This window comes from Trichosurus vulpecula, chromosome 1 (genome assembly GCF_011100635.1).
Source record: "Trichosurus vulpecula isolate mTriVul1 chromosome 1, mTriVul1.pri, whole genome shotgun sequence".
Lineage (NCBI taxonomy): Eukaryota > Metazoa > Chordata > Mammalia > Diprotodontia > Phalangeridae > Trichosurus > Trichosurus vulpecula.
The window spans coordinates 167,888,707-167,895,776 of record NC_050573.1 but is presented as its reverse complement, the minus strand read 5'-3'; the positions used below and the strand labels follow the sequence as shown (position 1 = coordinate 167,895,776).

General features: G+C 37.6%; 1 protein-coding gene across 1 annotated transcript in view; it reads left to right on the top strand.

The window, feature by feature from the left end:
• Positions 1–746: 746 nt before the first annotated feature.
• Positions 747–7,070, top strand: part of SLC22A23 (solute carrier family 22 member 23) — a 211,766-nt gene continuing 205,442 nt past the window's right edge. Inside the window, exon 1 of the mRNA XM_036768093.1 lies at positions 747–846. The gene's annotated coding sequence lies outside the window, so the exon portion shown is untranslated. The remainder of the gene's footprint in view (positions 847–7,070) is intronic.

The window sequence follows — 7,070 nt, the reverse complement described above, 5'->3', positions numbered from 1 at the left end:
TAAGAATGTGATTAAAATATTAAAGATTTTATTCTTGGCTGATGTCCTAGTTAATTTGCTGGATTGCTTTTTTCCCCATTTTGGGTGCAAGGATGGCTCACGGGATAAGGGAAAGGGAGGGAGTAATACATTTGGAAATTAAGTTCTTTAACGACAAACTGTGAATAAAAATTTTAAATAGAAATACCAATTTCATTAGCTTATAGTCCTTTCGTTCATAAGACAAATTATAAAATTTGAATTTCTTTTGAAGATAGAAAAAGCATATGATGGTGATTAACATGTTATTTTCTCATAGTCTTTTTTCTGATAGGTTATTGCTACATATGCTGTCTCTTTAGGTAAGGTTTACCAAAACTTGCCTCACCTGTGGGTGGATACATAGAGCTTTTTCCAACTTATTAAATGAAATTGGTTTAAAATATTTTAATCTAAGCCTGTCCCTTGGTTTCTGTGTCTTCATAGCACTTGTAAAAGAGGGGATGCAAATCGAATGCTAATTTCATTTAAACATTTTAATAATCTGTCCCTATATAATGACTAAAAGGTTGTTTTCCTTCTGTATATGTTAACCTCTATCTCCTGCTTGTTTTCTATCATTTAAGAGGATCCTAAAAGGATTTGTCAGAAAAGGCTGAAACTTAGTGATAGTAAGGCCTGGTCATGTCATGCTCTTTTGCTTAAATACAAGTATTATTCATGGGTATTTATTTCACACTACCATTTTTTTCCTTTTTTCTAGTGGGATCTTGTGTGTGCCTCTGCCTGGAAGGTCCATATTGCTAAATTTTCCTTACTGGTTGGTCTAATCTTTGGTTATCTAATAACCGGATGTATTGCTGACTTGTAAGTATCAAGCCTATCTGGAGAAAACTTGTCAATGCTCTTTCATTGTTGTTAAATCTCTTCCGTACAGTGCTTTGACTCTCAAAGCAAAAAGATTGAATCAGTTATCTGGGTGATTCAGAACAAAAGTACTGAACAAAGCAGCAGTTGTCAAACTTTTTGGTCTCAGGACCCATTTATACTATTAAAAATTATTAAGATACCCCCCCCCCCCCCCGCAAAAAATTTTGGCTAATGTAGCCAGTGGTGGTAAACCTATGTCCTGGAGGCCACATGTGGCCTTCTAGGTCCTTGGGTACAGCCTTTTGACTGAGTCCAAGTTTTAAAGAACAAATCCTTTTATTAAGGGGATTTGTTCTGTGAAGTTTGGATTCAGTCAGAAGGCCAAACTTAAGGATCTAGAGGGCCATATGTGGTCTTGAGGCCACAAGTTGTCCACCCCTGGTGTAGGCTATATCTATTGCTATTTAGAATTAAATATCAATTAATAGAAATTAAAATGTTGTATGATTTTTACGAAAATAATTTTGACCTAATGCATCCCCAAGTCTATAGGTTTTGTGGACCCCTAGGGGTCCCCAAACCACACTTTGAGAACCATCAAACAAAAGTTTGTAAAGTATGGAATGCAGACCATTTTGAAGTGAAACATGAAGTTCATGTATTTTGATTTTCTTAAGTACAACTTCAATATAACTCCTTCCTCCCCCACACCCCTGCACACCCTAGCTTCCATTGTCAATATATTGATAACAATATTCAATAGGCCTTTTTTTTGAGTTTTTTGACTCCTTACCTAGCACTATGCTAAGAAGGATACAAATGAAGCCTAAAAAATGTTTCTGCCCTCCATCTTCTGCCTAGGTGGGCAGACAAAACTTCTCACTACACATCACTACACAAGGTCACACAACTAGCTAGGTACGATGAGAGACAGTAGATTGATAATTGCCCAGAAGAATCATACACACAGCAATTGTTATAAAGTGGTCATTGTGGGGTTGGGAAATCCAAGAAAGCTAGTGTCACACTTGGGGTCTCCTTTGAAAGATGGATGACATTTGTATAGGAAGAGGGGAAGGACAATTCGGACACAGGTATTGCCAAGCAAAGGTTTGGATATGGGAAATGAATTAATACTAATAACTGACATTAATATGGCCCTTTAAGATTTGCAAAATGATTTGATCCTCACAATCATCTTATCCTCATTTTACAGATGAGTGAAATGGACTGCACAGGGACTCAGGGAGATTGAATGACTTAGCCATAGTCACATATTCCAAATCCTAATCTGCCTGACTCTAAGACCAGCAGTCTTATGCAGTAGAATGCCAAGCTATTCTAGAATCAGTGAAGAGAATTGCCTGGCTAGAGTAGAGGCTTCCTGTAGAGGAGTAGGGACAGCTAGGTGGCATCATATTGAACAGAGAGCATTCAGCCTGGAGTCCCATCTTCATGAGTTCAAATCTGGCATCAGATACTTAATAGCTGTGTGACCAAGTCGCTTAACCCAGTTTGCCTCAGTTTCCTTATCTGTAAAATGAGTTGGAAAAGGAAATGGCAAACCACTTCAGTGTCTTTGCCAAGAAAGCAACAAACAGGGTTACAAACAGTTGGATGCGATTGAAACGACTGAACAACAAGTAGGGAAGCAAGTTTGTTGGTTAGGTGAGGGGAAGGATAGATCCATTACGGCTTAGACAAGTCTTGATTACTAGGGCTGACAAATTTGGATTTTATCCTATAGGCACTGGAGAGCTATTCAAGTTTTTTGAGGCAGGAAGTAACTTTTTTATGATGGCTTTTCAAAATGGCCAGGTTAGCCAAGTGAAAACACATGGTTTTATTTTATTTTAAGGTTTCTTTTTTAAACAAACTTTGGATTAATATAGAATTCTTGGTCATGTAGAAAATAATGGGGTAACACTCCCCAAGTGCTACTTGTTAAAAACACAAGACCAACTCAGTGAGAAGTCAGGTCAGCCCAGTAGAGTTTGATGAATAGTGCCCTGGGGCAGGCCAAGGATGGTCACTGATACCAACAGGATTTTTTACATATCTTTTGAAGTATAGAAGTTTCTGATCAAAACTCTGTATGTTTGAAAATTCCTTCCTCTGTTAACAATAATTCTTGTTTGTTTTTAAGTCCTTTAGTCATCTGTTTATAAATATGATGCTTTTTAACACATTTCCAATGCCTATTAACAAGGAAGCTTTAGTGTCTTCTCTGTACTTGGATATGCCTGGCCTATGCTTGGCTGCTTTACTGAATCACCTGTGTTAGAAGAAACACAAAGGATGACTTCAGTTGTCTAAAGCAGGAGTTTTTAATCTTTTTTTGTATCACAGACCCCTTTGGCTGTCTAGTGCAGCTTATGGACTCCTTCTTAGAATTATGCAAAAATATGCAAAAAATAAAATATATAGGATTACCACAGAAACCAATTGTTAAAATACAGTTATTAGAATTTTTTTTTAAAGCTCACAGACCCCAGGTTAAGAACCTCTGTTCTATCGCTATCGCTATCACTAGTCCTATTCTCTGAATTTTTCATATACTTGTTAGTAACCCATAAAGAAAGAGGTTAGGAGAATGGGAAGTCATGCTGAAAACGACATAAGGCACCCTGCTTTCTAGAAATACTTGGAAGAGACTTTATTTTCACTTTGTGCTTGTTCCCAAGCCAAAAAAAGAAATGTTTGCATTGGGAAAGAAAAGTATCAATTAAAGATGTGGAATTTTATTATGGAGTTGTTCTGAGAGCAGCTCACTATTAGTTGCATAGCACTTTCCTCCCAATGACCCTGCCAGGTAGGTAATGTTAACATTAGGATTCTCATTTTATATGCGATGTTTAATAGCTTCAGTGGGACTATTAGCAACCTGTCCAGGTTCACACAACTATTAAGTTTGGAACCCGAGTCTTCGTGTTCTTTATCTGTACCATGATGTCTGATTCATGTCTTATCCCTGACATTTGTGTTTTGGACTTTTGCACACATGTAAAACATAAAATTGTTTTTGTTTGTGTGCCTTTAGGGCAAAGGTTCTTATTAACTCTTAGGTGTTGTGGGCCACTTTGGCAGTCTGGCATGGCACCTTCTCAGAATGATGTTTTTAAATGCAAAAATAAATAAATGAACACATAGGAATACAAAGAAAACTATATTGAAATATAGTTATCAAAATATATTTTTTAAAAGTTTGCTGATCCACCCAGATGTAGAACCCTTCCATTAGGGTCTCACACTATGATTCAGACATTATTTATGCTCAATAAATATTTGCTGGGTTCAATTGAATGAGATGTTTTGGTGGATACAGTGCTGTATGGTCCAAGGAAAATAAAAGGACAAATAAGCCTGGCTTCCTATGCAAGACAGATTAAAAGTCTGATAGTGTAACTTAAATCTCTGTGTCTTATTCTACTTTGAGAAAATCTATGTCTCACTGCTTCAGGTGGCAAAATGTGAGGGGGTAGATGAGTAGAGCTTGTTTGGATTCTGACTTTGTGAGAAACCGGTGTCACCTTTCCCTAGCTGAGTTGGGATACTGTGCTTTAGAGCCCAACCCTCCATGATTTATTCCCAGTCTGGGCACCGCTTAACTCAAAAGAACAGCGTATAAAGAAAAAAGAAAAACCACAGATGTCACTGCTGCTAAAATGTGCCAAAAACCCTTGTTTGGTTTTTGTGGCTATTTGGAAAGTAGACTGAAGATTGTGCGTCTATGAGAAAGAGGCCCCTATTACAAACTTGGCTTTTGGAGGCTTTTTCTGCGTTCATTTTTGGACCGAACTTCTCCAATAATAATAGTTCACATTTTATGTACATTATTTCATTGGAGCCTTTCAACAACCTTGTGAGATGGCCATTATTATTATCTCCACTTTAGAGAGGAGGAAATAGGCTCAAAGAGGTTAGTGATTTTGCCAGTGTCACACGGATAGTAAATCTTCTTCAACCTAAGTCTTCCTAAACCTAAGACCAGTGCTCTACTCACTGTATCTCACCATATACTGCTATATAGCAATGTATAAAATAATAATGACATTTATTTATTTATTAGATGATAGTTTTTCATGGAAGAATTCAATGCACTTGACGATGTATTTTATTTTTTTTTAATATTTAATTTTCAGTTTTCAATATTTCCATAAGTTTTAAATTTTCTCCCCCTCCCTCCCCAAGGTGGGATGCAATCTTATATGTGCTCTACACATACATTCCTAGTAAACACATTTTCCTATTAGTCATGTTGCATAGAAGAATTATAACAAATGGGAGAAACCATGAGAAAGGAAACAAAATAAAAGAGAAAAGAGTCAGCTTCAGTCTGCATTCTGACTCCATAGTTCCTTCTCTGGATGTGGATGGCATTTTCCATCATGAGTCCTTTGGAAAAGTTTTAGGTCCTTGCATTGCTGAGAAAGGCTAAGTCTATCAAAGTCAGTCATCGCACACTGTGGCTGTTACCGTGTACAATGTTCTCCTGGTTCTGCTCACTTCACTCAGCATTAGTTCACATAAGTCTTTCCAGATTTTCCCAAAGTCTGCCTGCTCATTATTTCTTATAGCACAATAGTATTCCATTACATTCATATACCACAACTTGCTCAGCTATTCCCCAGTTGATGGGCATCCCCTCGATTTCCAGTTCTTGGCCACCACAAAAAGAGCTGCTATAAATATTTTTGTACATGTGGGACCTTTTCCCATTTTTATGATCTCTTTGGTATACAGCCCTAGAAGCCCTATGACAATGTGTTTTTAAAACAATAAATACTTCTTAATGATCAGAACAGTGTGGGGAATATAATTGCCCAATCTGTAAGAAAACCACTGAGGCAGTGCTTTGAGTCAATGGTGCTTTATTAAAGGGACCATGGTCCTCTCTAATAAAGTGGGCCTGTGATTTTCCTCACAGTCTGAGATATACCTGGTCCCCAGGACCTTGTTTTCATAGGGTTTGATACCCAGATATGCAAAAGAGGCATGGTAAAATACAGGATCTCATTGGTTGATAGACCTTGCTCTTGAGGGCCAAAAATGACAAATCACTGGGGAGTGGAGAGGGGAGTTCACAGGTTGGGTGAAATACAGGGCATCTCTACTGAAAGTGGTCATAAGATGGCCACCTGCTCACGTTGGACAAGAGATAATGTTTTGGAGTAACAAAAATAAGTTGGGGGACTTTCCAAAGAATTGACTCATCCCACCCATACTGGGTTTGAACATGGAATTTGAGTAAAACAGAATGGAGCTATCTTTGTCAGCATTCTTGCAGTTGTGCAAGTTTCATAACTGGTAAACGAGTAGTAAGCATTACATTGAAGTTTGAAGCCCATTATAAAAGCCTACTATAAGAACCTATGTTATCTAATTATCCCTGTATGATTTATGTAAAATATCAAACTGATTAATACTGATTGGAATAGAGTAGGGATTCAAATGACTCAGTTCTCACACCCGCTCAAACTGTATCATGATGGGTGTGGGAAAATAGAAAATCAAGTGTGAAGTGCAAGACAAACAAGACCATAGGAAGCACAGAAATACACCTAGGGTACTTGATTTGTTGCCTTTTATGGACAAAGTGTTTGCTAACTCCCTACTTCAGGATCACATACTCAAGGATCATTTCACCATTTATAGGATGCATAAGTATTAAACTGTTTATAGTCTCTCTCTCTGTCTGTCTTGTGACACTTGTAAGTCAGTCAGCCAGCCAAGGGTAGGGTGCAGATAGCAGACAAGTTAATTGACTGGTACACAGACTGAATGGACAACCTTGGCCTCATTAATATGGCATTCTAATCAACTGACTGAAAGTGGCCAACTTGCATGGTATTACAAGTCAGTATATTCCAATGTTCTGAATGAAATTCTGTTTGAATTCTATTGTTATTCTTAGACATTATGTCTCTTCTGGGACAGACTCTTGCCTTTTTGGCTAATTATTCAATACAGATAACCTCAGTAGACAGAGAGTAAAGTCTTTCAGCTACCCAGATGATATGATGTTTGAGATGGAAGGAAATTTTTTCTTTGGTTGTTATTCCATTCAGAAAACTGTGTGTGTGTGTGTGTGTGTGTGTGTGTGTGTGTGTGTGTGTGTGTAAGTATAAAAGTAAATGCCCAGCACCGAGCACATAAGAGCTTTGCACTGTAGGCATGTAATAAAAGTTAGTATTAGTTTTCCTGTTTGTCTAAAACAGTCC